Consider the following 14,730-nt stretch of genomic DNA (forward strand, 5'->3'; position numbering starts at 1 on the left):
GGTTTTTTATTTTTCTGTTTTTTATTTAATTTATTATGCTCATTTGAAATCTGGTCAAACATAGCTTTGACTGCTCCAAACCCCTCCCAAACCCCGCTAACCCTAGCGCTGAACCAGGACCGTTCATCTAACCGTAGCGCTGAACAAGGGTCGTTGATCTAACCCTTCTAGAAGGAATCTGTGGGGAGGAGGGGGACGATCTGCGAGATGCAATCTGATTGGGTGGGAGATTCTTTTTTTTAAAACAAATATCGGGCGCGCTGGATGGACCGTTGGGCCGTCTCGTTGTCTGGGCCTGAGACCACAGTAAATAGCTCGTCTCAGCCTTTCCAGGCCTTGCATGCATGCATGGGAGGCGGCGACGTGCATAGGCTGCGATGTGGGTTTGCATGCGCGGGAGGCTGCGACGTGCATGCATGCGAGCGAGGCGAGCGAGGCGTGCTAGGCGTGCTAGGCTAGCGAGGCCAGCTAGGTGGTTCAACGAGTCAGATGCACCATCCGGTCAAAGAGCTATGCAGTGATTCAAATGCACGCACGCGCCCCATGCATGCATCGTTTTTGTGCAAAAATTTAAGAGTGCAAAGCGTAACGGATACACACACGCACCGTTCTCACCCTTTCTCTCTTCCTCTCCCACCCACAGGCCTATAAATGGGGTGCCTATCTTCCTCTCCCACCCATAAGCCAGATCCGATCCATTCTCTCCAACTTCAAACACCCAATCGACCGAGCCCTCCCCAAGCGAGACCATGCAGTTCAACGGGCCGACCTTCAGCCGTCCGCCTATCGTGCCGGAGCGGCACTACCCACCGGGCGTGCTCGTGGAGAGGGAGCTCCGCGTGTGGGCTTTTTCATGGTGGAGGGGTTCCGTCGAACTCACCTGCGCCTTCCTCAGAGCCGGCTATGCCCACCTCCCACAGGGCTTGCCGAGGATGTTCACCCTCAACGAGGTTCGTGACCGCGGCGGCATCCTCCTACTGCTCACGGTCACCTTCACCAACCCGTTTGACGCGCACGAGCTCCTCGGCCAAGTCTTTTGGTGCGGCTGCGAGGCCATCTTCTTCACCGTCTACAACATCTACACCAACTACGAGAACATCTTCCCCACTCCAGCCGGGATGCACTCCCTTCCCTACGACGACGAGGAGGAGGTGTGAAGATGAAGACGGTGTTGAAGGGGCGCGCGCGCCAAAGTGGAAGGAGGAGATCAAGATGAAGATTGTTACATTTTTTATTTGTTGCTTTTCTATGTCGTGTCGTGTCATGTCATGTTTTGTCATGTGTCCGTGAACTGTCCGTGAACTTATTATTGTAATGGTACTTGTGTTGCATCTTATCTAAGTTATTTATTAGGGTTTATTATGTGTGTTAAAAAATGTCCATGCCCAAGCATATAATTTCTTCCCTAAACCAAGTCATGAAGCTCGAGAACTTGTGGTTGTCATTCAAAAGGGGGGGTGAGAAGCCCTCCGTTTTATTCAAAAAAATAAGTCATGAACTAACATGCAAATTTATTCTGTTTAAATCCTAAACCAAGTGCCACTCTAACACTAAACGAAGTGCCACTCTAACCAAAACCACGTGGCAGTGCAAACATACGTTTTCAACCTTCCAACCCTCCAAAATTTCGGTGCAAAACAAAGGAAAACCACTCTCACGCGTGTGCAAACATTCACGGTCTCACTTTTTTTTGATAAATTTCACAGTCTCACTATGTATACATTCCTTCCCTACCCATGTCAAACTCTTGCCATCTGTCCTAGCGGTTACAAGCGCAGCCCTAAACACCACTAATCCACGCGGTCTTGGGTTCGAGTCCCCAGCCACACCAATTTTTTGTGCATTTTCCACCCTTCATTTTTTGACAAATTTCACAGTCTCACTATGTATAATTGCTTCCCTACCCATGTCAAACTCTTGCTATCTGTCTTAGCGGTTTTTACCAGCGCAGCCTTAAACACCACTAACCCACGCGGTCTTGGGTTCGAGTCCCCAGCCGCACCAATTTTTTATGCATTTTCCACCCTTCATTTTTTAGACAAATTAGTTTCTACTCAATGTAATGCCCTTAAAAATGTTCATTTACGTTGGTACTAGGTGTAAACATCTACCAGAGCTGAGGCACATTTTCCATGACATTTTGGTCTTTGATTTAAATCACAGTGTATTTGAATTGGATTACTTAAATTGCTATTAAATATTTAACAGCTCCAAAAAATTTCTAACCTTAATTGTTTGGCTCTGGAATAATTCATTAGCTGCATTTCATTGATCAAAAGTTTCTGAATTCCTCATTTCTTCTCCTTTTTTTCAACATATTTAAATGTTGGTCACTTCTTCTCTTTTTTCAACATTTAAACAACTTTGACCAACATTTAAACTAGGTGAATTTCTCATACAATTTCAAGATTACAAATTCCTTCATAATTCATGCCTTTCCATACATTTTCAACATTACAACCAGTGCGATTACCATACCTACAAATGCCCAAAAGTATTTGCAAATGGGTATTGGTAGTGCTTGATCTTCAAGCTTCCTAACCTTCTTCTTCGACATCCTAAGCTCAACAGCTAGCTCTCTGTCAGTGCGTGCTTCGCCCTCCATCTCTTCTTCCGAAGCTCGTGCTGCGGCCACTGCGGTTTGGGGCAGCATGCGCAACCATTCGTCATGCTCTTCTTGCAGTTCATTTATCAGATTCTTGGCAAGAGCATCGACCCAAAGAAATAAGCATGTCACCTGCATGAACACGGAACAGATCAAGCGATTGCTCAAAGATCCCGACCACAAAAATGGTGCAATTGCCCCGATTCTTACCCCATTCTCGCTGCACACGTAGAACGGACGATTGTGGTTCCTCGGTGTGTGAGAAACCCTCCGATCAATGCTCGCCTGGCACCGCGGACAGACGAAGACAGGCATCTCCACACGCGCCCGGCTCTGCATCCGCGAGGTGGCGCGGGAGCTTGCGGAAGATATGGAGCTCGGAGCCGAACATGGTCTCAACGCCGCCGCGCCCTCCACAGCTAGCTTCCCACCGCCATCGTGCTCTCGCTCTCTTGCCGTGGTCAGCGCTGTGCTCTCTGTCGCCATGGTCACCGCCGCTGTCGCCCGCTAATATAGCACACCCGCAACGGCTCTATGCTCAACGGCTCTCTGCTGGGTCCCGCAAGCCACGCGTGCAACGGTCTGAATAAAATTGGCCGCCTCTGCCACCTGGTCCCACCTGTAAGGGCCGAGTCAAAACGTTGACCTGATGGAGACGCCAAAGTTCACAGAACGAGTCGGTGCGCACGGACTAGGGGTAAAACTGAGCACAATGTGCATCTGAGGGCAAAACTAAGCAGATGGACACCAGTAAGGGCAAAAGGATAATTAACCCTAAAGAAAATTACATTGCGAATTATGCTACGTAGCATTCCACATCAAAATTCTGTTTTTATCATTTACCTACTCGAGGACGAGCAGGAATTAAGCTTGGGGATGCTTGATATGTCTCCAACGTATCTATAATTTTTGATTGTTCCATGCTATTATATTACCCGTTTTGGATGTTTATGGGCTTTACACTACACTTTTATATCATTTTTGGGACTAACCTACTAACCGGTGGTCCAGCCCGAATTGTTGTTTTTTTGCCTATTTCAGTGTTTCGAAGAAAAAGAATTTAAAACGGAGTCTAAATGGAATGAAACCTTCGGGAGAGATCTTTTTGGAACAAATGTGATCCAGAGGACTTGGAGTGGAAGTCAAGAAACAAGCGAGGCAGCGACGAGGGTACCCGACATGCCCCCTACAGGTTGACGTGCCCCCCACCCTCGTGGGCCCCTCAAGCGTCCACCGACCTACGTCTTCCTCCTATATATACCCATATTTCCTAAAAACATCAGAAGCGACCACGAAAACTATTTCCACCGCCGTAACCTTCTTATTCGCGAGTTCCCATCTTGGAGCCTTCGTCGGTGCTCCGCCGGAGGGGGAATCGATCACAGAGGGCCTCTACGTCATCTCCAAGGCCCTTCTGATGAGTTGTGAGTAGTTTACCACAGACCTTCGGGTCCATAGTTATTAGCTAGATGGCTTCTTCTCTCTCTTTGAATCTCAATACAAAGTTCTCCTTGATCTTCTTGGAGATCTATTCGATGTAACTCTTTTTGCGGTCTGTTTGTCGAGATCTGATGAATTGTGGGTTTACGATCAAGTTTATCTATGAGAAATATTTGAATCTCCTCTGAATTCTTTTATCTGTGATTAAGTTATCTTTGCAAGTCTCTTCGTATTATCAGTTTGGTTTGGCCTACTAGATTGATCTTTCTTGCAATGGGAGAAGTGCTTAGCTTTGGGTTGAATCTTGCGGTGTCCTTTCCCAGTGACAGCAGGGGCATCAAGGCACATATTGTATTGTTCCATCGAGGATAAAAAGATGGGGTTTATATCATATTGCATGAGTTTATCCCTCTACATCATGTCATCTTTCTTAATGTGTTACTCTGTTCTTTATGAACTTAATACTCTAAATGCATGATGGATAGTGGTCGATGTGTGGAGTAATAGTAGTAGATGCAGGCAAGAGTCGGTCTACTTGTCACGGACGTGATGCCTATATACATGATCATGCCTAGATAATCTCATAATTATTCGCTTTTTCTATCAATTGCTCGACAGTAATTTGTTCACCCACCGTAACACTTATGCTATCTTGAGAGAATCCACTAGTGAAATCTATGGCCCCCCTGGTCTATCTCTTATCATATAAGCTTTCAATCTACTTTACTTGCATCTTTACTTTTCCAATCTATATCATAAAATACCAAAATATATTTATCTTATCATATTATGTCTATCAGATCTCACTTTCGCAAGTGGCCATGAAGGTATTGACAACCCCTTTATAGCGTTGGTTGCGAGTTCTTGTTTGTTTGTGTAGGTGCGTGGGACTTTTGAGGAGGCTCCTATTGGATTGATACCTTGGTTCTCAAAAACTAAGGGAAATACTTACGCTACTATTGCTGCATCACCCTTTTCCTTTTCAAGGAAAACCAACGCAAGCTCAAGAAGTAGCAAAATATCAGGATAGATGCTTTGGAGCGTCTTAGAGACAAGATACCAACTATCCTATGCGATCTTGAGAAGATATATCCTCCAGCCTTCTTTGATGTGATGGTGCATTTGGCTGTTCATCTACCTAATGAGGCACTACTTAGAGGTCCAGTACAGTATGGCTAGATGTACCCTATTGAAAGGCAGCTAGGCACTTCCAAGGGATATGTTAGGAACAGAGCTAGACCTGAGGGTTCCATTGCAGAGGCCTACATTGCTACAGAAGCGTTGACATTCTGCTCAAAATACATTGAAACAACTGATCAGCTTAGCAAAGAGGTGGGTGAAGACAATCCCGGGCTAAATGTTTTCGATTATTCTGTTCGAGTTACAGGGAAGAGTCAACAAGAGGACAAACCTAAAGATTTGAACAAAATGGTTTGGTATGTGTTGAATAACTGTCCTGAAATACTACCTTATATCAAGTAAGTGCAAAGTACTGTAGCTTATACATTGTAATCTACTAAACTTGCAGCACATTCTTATATATTTAGATGTTTGACGCGATCACTATGTTGTGTAGCATCTACAAAAAGGAGTTAATGCCGCAAAATCCAAGAAACATTGGCAAACTGGTTATGGTAGGATTTGCAAAATGGTTCAAGAGCCATGTAAGCTTTTGAATTGCACTGTTAGTGTTTTCAATATATTGAGTACATAAGATGATAAACTTGTCTATTTTCTAACCATAGGTTAAGAAGATGCGGGAGGATGGGCAGGCAGTTGATGATGCCCTTTACTCACTAGCAATGTGTCCTGATACTCGGGTAAGACATTATGAATCTTGCGTTGTTGGAGATGTGCGCTACAACACCCTTGCACGAGACGAAGGCAGGAAGACACAAAACAGTGCCATCATGAGCACGGATACGTATGACAAAGAGACAACTGAAATGTATGCTAACATAACAGACATTGTTTAGTTGCAGTATATCTCCAGTTTCGAGGATCATCGGTGTGTGGTTCTGTTATGCTGTCGTTGGTATAACCTGTTTTCCAGGATCACAAAACCCAGAGTTGATGATTATTTCAAATCCATCAATATCAAGGTGGCGTACCAGACCAACGAGCCTTTTATTTTGGCAAATCAAGAAACACAGATATTTTTCTTGGAATACACATTTTCACGTAGCGATGATTGGAGAGTATTTCAAAGGTTTGACCAGAGGAATTCGTTTAATGAAGATGCACAACAAGATGATGCTTACACTGCTCCTGATGTACAAGATAACACAGATGTTCCTAATATCTTTGAGAACCATCACATTAATGATGCCGGTGAAAAGATTTCTTGTCGTGTTGTGAACATACAAGAGTTGATGAAGACGAAGCCAATTTTCGAGGACGTTGAGGACAAAGAAGAAGATGACACCGTGGGGAATTATGATTCAGACTAATACACATGGCGAATATGTTGACGCTGCTGCTGCGGATGATGATTACATTGCTTTTGTCGTATTTGCTTTTCAGAAGACGTTTTTTATCTACTATGTGAAATTGTGTTTGCTATGACAACTGAAACCTGATGAACATGTTGTTTAGTATTTTGCTGTGAGAACATCACCTGTTATGTATGCTGATTTTTGTTTGGTGATTGTATGACGACTAAAACATGATGACATTGTTGTTTAGTTGTACTCATATTTGGCTGTGAAACTTGAATTTGTTGGCATAGTTTGCTGTTGGACTGCAATTTGCTCGACGTGTTCGAATGAAAACAAAGCTGACCCGACAGGGCCTTTGCTAATTTATTTATCTATTACCAGAAGGGCCTCTGCTATTTATTTATTTATGAGCAAAAGGGGATACCCCTTGATTTCCGTTAGTAGAAATCATAAGATGTTCACAACACCATGCCCAGGCTGCTACACAGGTTTCATTCATTGCTAGTTCTAGCAAAGTGCTCATGTCATAGCCACTGAACACATCACGAGTGCTACATACACTGCAAATAAAGAGACAATCATCCTAGAGAGCACATCGATTTTGCCCATTATCTTCACAAGCTCTTTCATCTCCTCATTGTTGTCAAGGCCGTTCAACAGCTGTTGCTTGGCCATGATTAGAGGAACTGCATCTTTAACCTTCTGCTCTACATCTTCCTCTTCTGCCATTCCTTCAGTTACTTGTCCAACATCCCGACCCGCTGGTATGGATTCCTCGGCTAACCAAATAATCAGCGTAGTTGCATTCCCCCACATCAGTAACTTCCTAGAAATACAAATCATACGAATCTTCCCTTTTCTGCACGAATCAAATTGGAAGATCATCAACCAAACTATTAAAAAAAGCAACTAAAAGCAGCAGAACAACACTTAAACATATTATTACCCCATGATTCGAGAATTTGTAGAAGACTCAGCCAGGGTTGAGGATTGTTGTTGAGACGCGACTGATGACTCTGCGTGATTTGCAGCAGTGGCACCACACCAACGGCAGCGGGTTGCGATGAGCAATCGGCTGCGGTGCGCGTGCCGGCGAGGGTGTGATGAGACTCACAGGCGCTGGTATGGGTGGCGACTTGGCGCATATCTGGTTGTTGCCTGCTGAAGAGAAGGTGGACGAGCAGCCAACGGCATGGTTGCTACGGCCAGAGCTTCTGATGCTAGGTAGAGTAAGTAGAAAAGAGGAGAAGCGAACGTTGGATATGTCAGTTTCATTATTTGCGGAGTAGCATAGCACCATATATAGTGATAGTCTAGGTTTGGATTTGAACCATCTACAGGAGCACGTCTCTCTTTTTCTAAAACTCAGCAACGTCTCTTTACTGGTACACTAGCTTGTTCTGTACGCCTTCTCAAGTATTTGATTTTCTTTCCCTATTTTGTGAGGAAGGAAGGAGGACAAAATTGAGAGTTCCCGGAACTCGAACCCAAGACCTCCTGGTTGAAAACCAAGGGTGCTAGTCACTTATGTGGCGAACGTTCCCTGGGAGGAGGACGGCAGATGAACGCATTTTCCTCACAGTTTTAGTTGCGACACAAGATCGAACGGTCGCAGTTTCGGGAATGTTATTAGGCGAACGAGCCCACTTTTTCTTTTCTTCCTATATATAAAAAAGTGTGCTACTTGGTGTCGGCTTAGTCAACAAACGATTGTGCCAACCTTGACCGTTCGATTGACATTCAACGTCTGTCGTGTTTCTTCAGTCTCTTCTTCCTCGAGCCGCCAAAGCCAAACCAGTGCCAGCGGGACCGCTTGCTCCTGCCTCCCACGGCTGGATGTGCTCCCGCGCATGCATCGTGGCCACATTGCACCCTAAAACTCTGTGCATCTTCCCCGACTCCTGTTCGTTCCTGTCCGAGGCCTCACCATCGTCCTCCGCCTTGGTTCGCTCACCGCGGCGCCGCCCTCTGGTGTTATCAACATGGTCAACAACCAAGAGGAATAAGGAGATGACTGTACATGGCGAGGATGAGAGTAGCAACCCAGCAGCGTGCGCAGTAATTTTGTTTTTACGGGACGGAGAAGGGTATCAACTTGGTTGTGTGGGACCCGTGGCCCGTCTAGCCCAGGCTTTTATTTCATATGTTTAGCACATGACCAGCCCAGTTTGTTTTTTTTCCTTTTTGAAAATGGCTAACCAGCTATTTTGTTTTTTGCAGAATAACCAACGAAGGCCTACTTGCTTTTCTACGCCATGCTGGGCCGGAAATCTTTCAAGACAAGGAGGGATGCATTTTGTCCAGAAAATGGGATATAAGTAATAAGAAATGGGCTATAAGTAACAATAATTGGGCTGTAAAATGAAAAAAGACAGCAAACTGGCAATTAGTTCCAAAATACTTTTTTCTTTCGGATTTTGATATTTTAAATTTCATTGTTTTTGTGCGGGTAAAATTTCATTGAATTTAAATTAAGGTATATTTATATTTAAAATTAATTTGAATCTGGCCAGAATTTTCGGGCTGTATGTGTTTGGGACAGATTTGGAGGCTGACTTGTGGGTCTACTAGGTTGACGTGTACAAAAGGCTTTGTCAATTTAGTCCATAAACGATTCTAGCAGTAGTAACCATTGGATGTTAATCCAACGGCCGTGTTGCTTCTTCAATATCTGATCTTCTTGCTCCAGCCGCCCAAACCAGCGCCAGTGGGACTGCCTGCTCCCGCCTCCCGTGCCCGGAGATGCTGCCAGACAGGCCGCACCGCCCCACCCTACTTCTTTGCTGGCCAGGCCATTCCTCTACTCACCCACACCCGGCAATGGCAGCCGGACTATAGTAAACCAGCGTACTCCCCACCGAGTGGGCAACCATTGTCAAGTCTTCCCCGGCTCTTTGTCGTTCCCCTCCTAGGCCTCGCCGTTGTTCACCGCCATGGTGCTCTCGGTGCGGCCTGATCAACGTGGTCAATGAACAACATCCATCGGACGTGGACTGTACGTGGAGAGGCTGATAGCTGGGTCCATGGCCACACACAAGGAAATGCCTCCTTATTACGCACAGAATAATGATTCCTCCACCTGACAGTTGGGACCCACCAGAAGGGCCTCTGTATTTCGCGAAAAAGCGTTACCCCGCTGACAGGTCGGACCCACCAGCTATAGCTTCGCACGCAAGGAAGTGCCTCCTTATTACGCACAAAAAATGAATACCCCCTGCTAGCTGGGACCCACTATAGTGGGAGGCTGACATGTGGGACAACTAAGTTGACGGGGACGGGGGGGCTTTTACAACTTAGTCAATATGAACGATTCTAGCTCCAGTGACCGTACGATGTCCATCCAAGGGCCGTAGTGCTTCTTCAACCTCTGGTCTTCTTGCTCCAGCCGCCCAATCCAGCGCCGGTCATGCCGCGTGCTCCTGCCTCCCATGACCGGCTGTGATGTCGCGGAGGCCTCACCGCTCCCTACTACTCCCAGCGCTGGCCAGGCCATCCCTCTACTCACCCACACCCCATGTTACTCTGCGGCGATGGCAGCCTCACACCGCAGCCGAACCAGTGAACCCACGTACTCCTCTCCGCGCGGGCTTCCGCTGCCGCGTCTTCCCCGGCTCCGCGTCATCTCCTTCCTAGGCCTCGCCGTCGTCCACCGGCCTGGTGCTCTTGGTGCAGCGTGGTCAACGTGGTCAAGAAACGACTTCCATCAGAAGAGTATTGTACGTGGAGAGACTGACAGCTGGGTGCACGGTGGCTGCAAGGAAGTGCCTCCTTATTATGTGCAAAATAGATTTTCCTCTACCTGACAGCAGGGACCCACCGGACGGGCCACCATATTTTCCGAAAAAATGTTTTCCCCCTGACTGCTGGGACCCACCAGCTACATCTTCGCACGCAAGGAAGTGCGTCTAGGCAAAAAAAATGATTCGACCCACTGACTGCTGGGACACGCCAGCTACATCTTCGCACGCAGGGAAGTGCTTGACAGTCAGGACCCACCTGGTCCAAGCGTACGTAGTGTTGTCATTCTGGTCGCGACCGTGTACGTACATACTGGTCGATGTAGAGGCGCGCACGTGCCATAGTAGAGGCGCACACGTGTGCTATGTCTCGAGCTTGCGTTGGATTTCCCCGAAGAGGATAGGATGATGCAGCACAGTAGCGTAAGTATTTCCCTCAGTTTTTTAGAACCAAGGTATCAATCCAGTAGGAGACCACGCGCAAGTCCCTCGTACCTGCACAAAACGATAGCTACTCGCAACCAACGCTTAGGGGTTGTCAATCCCTTCATGGTCACTTACGACGGTGAGATCTGATAGAGATAATATTTTTTGGTATTTTTGGTATAAAGATGCAAAGTAAAAAGTAAAAGCAAAGCAAGTAAATAAAGTGATGGAGATTGATATTATGAGAATAGACCCGGTGGCCATAGGTTTCACTAGTGGCTTCTCTCAAGAGCATAACTATTCTACGGTGGGTGAACAAATTACTGTTAAGCAATTGATAGAATTGAGCATAGTTATGAGGTTATCCAAGCAATGATCATGTATATAGGCATCACATCCGTGACAAGTAGACCGAAACGATTCTGCATCTACTACTATTACTCCACTCATCGACCGCTATCCAGCATGCATCTAGAGTATTAAGTTAAAAACAGAGTAACGCCTTAAGCAAGATGACATGATGTAGAGGAATAAATTCATGCAATATGATAAATACACTATCTTGTTATCCTCGATGGCAACAATACAATACGTGCCTTGCAACCCTTTCTGTCACTGGGTAAGGTCACCGCAAGATTGAACCCAAAGCTAAGCACTTCTCCCATTGCAAGAACTACCAATCTAGTTGGCCAAACCAAACGGATAATTCGAAGAGACTTGCAAAGATAACTCAATCATACATAAAAGAATTCAGAGAAGAATCAAATATTTTCCATAGATAAGCTGGATCATAAACCAATTCATCGGTCTCAACAAACACGCCAGAAAAAGAAGATTACATCGAATAGATCTCCACGAGAGTGGGGGAGAACATTGTATTGAGATCCAAAAAGAGAGAAGAAGCCATCTAGCTACTAACTATGGACCCGAAGGTCTGAAGTAAACTACTCACACTTCATCGGAGGGGCTATGGTGATGATGTAGAAGCCCTCTGTCGTGGATTTGTCACAGCAGATGTCCTAGCGAAAGGACTTAGTCGTGGAGCCATCGCAACGAGTTTACTTGAAGGGGTTAAAGCGGACACAAAGACACGAGGGTTTTATACTAGTTCGGCCCCTTCGATGAAGGTAAAAGCCTACGTCTAGTTGTGATGGAATTGATATGATCTCGATGGCTAGGGAGCAAATAAGCTTCGCCTAGGCTCGAGTTGTGGTTGTCTCTCCTGAACCGCCACCGGGTCGTCCCCTTATATACACGGGTGACGCCCGTCGGTCCATAGAGTCCTAACCGGTTCATACTCGTATTCCGGTTGGTATCTCTCTATTCCTTACTTACAATACAAGTCATACATCAGGCCGGTTTACGGTTACATGTTCTAACCGACTACAGGCCTTGGGCCTTCATCTGTTTATGCCACTAATGAAGTTAACCCGGCCCAAGTAGGCCGGTTTACGCCTAGTGGTAATATCCCCAACATTAGGCCCCAGATTGATTTGAACTGGTTCATGTCAATCCTTCACACCATCTTGCGTCTTGGATATCTTCTGTTAATTGGCAAATCTCCATGTCGTCATTATTTTTAGTTGCTGTAAACCGGCATGACGTCATCAGTTTTGGTTACTGTAAACCGGCATGACGTCATTATGAAGTTCATAACGCCCTCTTAATGACAGCTCCTGGATTCGCGTGTTTGACCTAGCTCGGTTGCCTTATAAATAAGACCGAAGGGTCATTTCCTTTCTCTTCCTCTTCGTCCCTTCTTCTTCTTCTTCCTCACGTCGCTGGCTTTGGAGCTCCGCCACCATCGTCGACCTCTGCCTCGTCTTGGGCCGCTGCATCAACCTGAACGTACCAGAGTGTTGCGGCGTCTTTCCGCATCTTCTCCGTTCCCGGTAAGTCCTCTCTCCTTCTTAACCTAGATCTGTTCTTAGGGTTCCATGTTCTTGCTATGTTCATTGCGCGTTCGTAGCTGTTCTCTGACCTTGAATGCATCTGTGGACTCTTGCTGTGCTTAGTAGCGATCCCTTTAGCATCCGCCTGCTATTTCTCATCCAAGCGCATAGATCTCCCGCACATATCCGCTCAATGGTTCACTTCTGTTTCCGCCTTAGTCTTCGAAATATTTCCTGTTTTTATGAACTTGCTGTAGATCCGCGGCTGTAACATGATTTTGTGAAACTTGTTTATGCATAACTAGTTATCCATAGTTTCAATTGCTTCCGATGCTTAGGCCAGGCGGTTTAACTTCCCCATAGGGAAAAAAATTGCTAAACCGGTATATATGTCATTAGTCCCCTGGTTGAACCGCCAGAATCCATCTGATGCTGCGTTGTAGAAGACCGGTTTATGGGTACTGCCTCCGGTTTACCGTAATTAGATCAACACCTTTTTATCCGGCATGTCCTTGAACCGGATCACTTATTTCTTGTAGATCTCGTCATGGCCAAACAAGTGTACGAGTGCAACTGGGTTCCCTCCCGTGTCACAGAATCACAGCTGAACGATCTAGTCCTGATCGGCGCTTTGGATAGCAAAGATACGATTCGCTGGAGGGTTCCTGGAGATGAATGTCCTCCTACGCCCCAGGAAGGAGAGGTCGTGGTCTTCGCAGATCATATGGCCCGGGGCTTCAAACCGCCCGGCTCCAAATTTTATCGGGATGTGTTAGCCAACTTTCAACTCCGTCCACAGGATATTGGCCCCAACTTCGTCACCAATCTATGTCACTTTCAAGTACTTTCTGAGGCATACCTTCAAGAGGAGCCTTCAGTCGAGTTATTCAGAGATCTCTTTCCTCTGAACCGCCGTACTGAATTCACTGACGGCCCTAATACCGAACTGGGCGGTATGGCCATTCAGAAAAGGAAAGAAATCACCTATCCCCACGTCAAACTCCATACTCACCCCAAGGAATGAAACGCAACTTGGTTTTATTGCAAGGATAGCTCTCCTGACAATGAAAATCCCTTGCCTGGCTTCCGTCCGGAACGGCTCAGCAACACTCACCCTTTTCCACAAAGGCTAAGCGCCAAGGAGAGAATTAAATACGCTCCTCAACTATCCAAGCTCCGGGCCTTCATGGCCAATGGTTTAACAGGAATAGACCTTGCACGCTGCTGGATATCATGGAGCATTTTGCCTCTAAGTCGGCGCCCAAATTTGATGTGCGAGTATACTGATAGTGTCGATGACCCACTCCGACACACTAAAATCCAACTCCCTGATGACGAAGTCACAGAATCTGTGAAAAAGATGCTGAATGAACCGGAGCACCTCTGTGCTCAAACCGGTCTGCCTCCTTACTGCACCACCAACAAACCGCCAGCGGTAATATTTTAATTGCTCTATTGTTGAACCGGTTACTATTTTATATGCTCAACATTTAATTACTGCTGATCCAGGGTGATAATCCATTTTGGAGCAAGAAACTTCCTCAAGACAAAACGGAGAAGGCAGGACGGCCAACCCGGCCCAAGACCAAGGTTATCAAGAAGCCAGCTCATAAGAGAAAAACCACCGCTTCATCTGACCCAACCATTGACGATGATGTGGGTAATCCGGATCTTGAGGTAGAACTTGATTCACTCGGCTTGCTTTTTACACGCCTTATTGATGGTAATGCTTGTCAGGATGACGCTGAAGCCAGCAATGCGGGTTTTGTTGAGGTAACCATTCTCTCTTCCGATTCAGAAATCCTGCCTTTGCCAAAATTTCGCCGGGCAAACCGGAAAGTTAAATTTTCTCATCCTTTTGCTTATCTGGATTCCCAATTTCTTATGAAGACCCAACAACACGAAGCTCGCCGCACAACCCGGCACAGTGGCCAGGTAGTTACCTCTGCCGGTTTACCAAACAGTCCAGTTCGAAAACGCCGCTCCGAGGTCTCCGACCTTTTTATTGATTTAAATCCTAAAGCGGGTTTCTTCCGTCAACCTCTTAATCCATCCGACTCCGATTACCAGGTCACTTCTCATTCATCGTCTGGTGAATCATCGGCCACCCAGCTACCACCTTTGTAAACAGTTGCTGGGTAAGTGAAACCGAACATATGCTTCCAGTATACTGCGCAATGGCTAACGCTTTT

Source organism: Triticum dicoccoides, chromosome 4B (genome assembly GCF_002162155.2).
Source record: "Triticum dicoccoides isolate Atlit2015 ecotype Zavitan chromosome 4B, WEW_v2.0, whole genome shotgun sequence".
NCBI classification, from domain to species: domain Eukaryota; kingdom Viridiplantae; phylum Streptophyta; class Magnoliopsida; order Poales; family Poaceae; genus Triticum; species Triticum dicoccoides.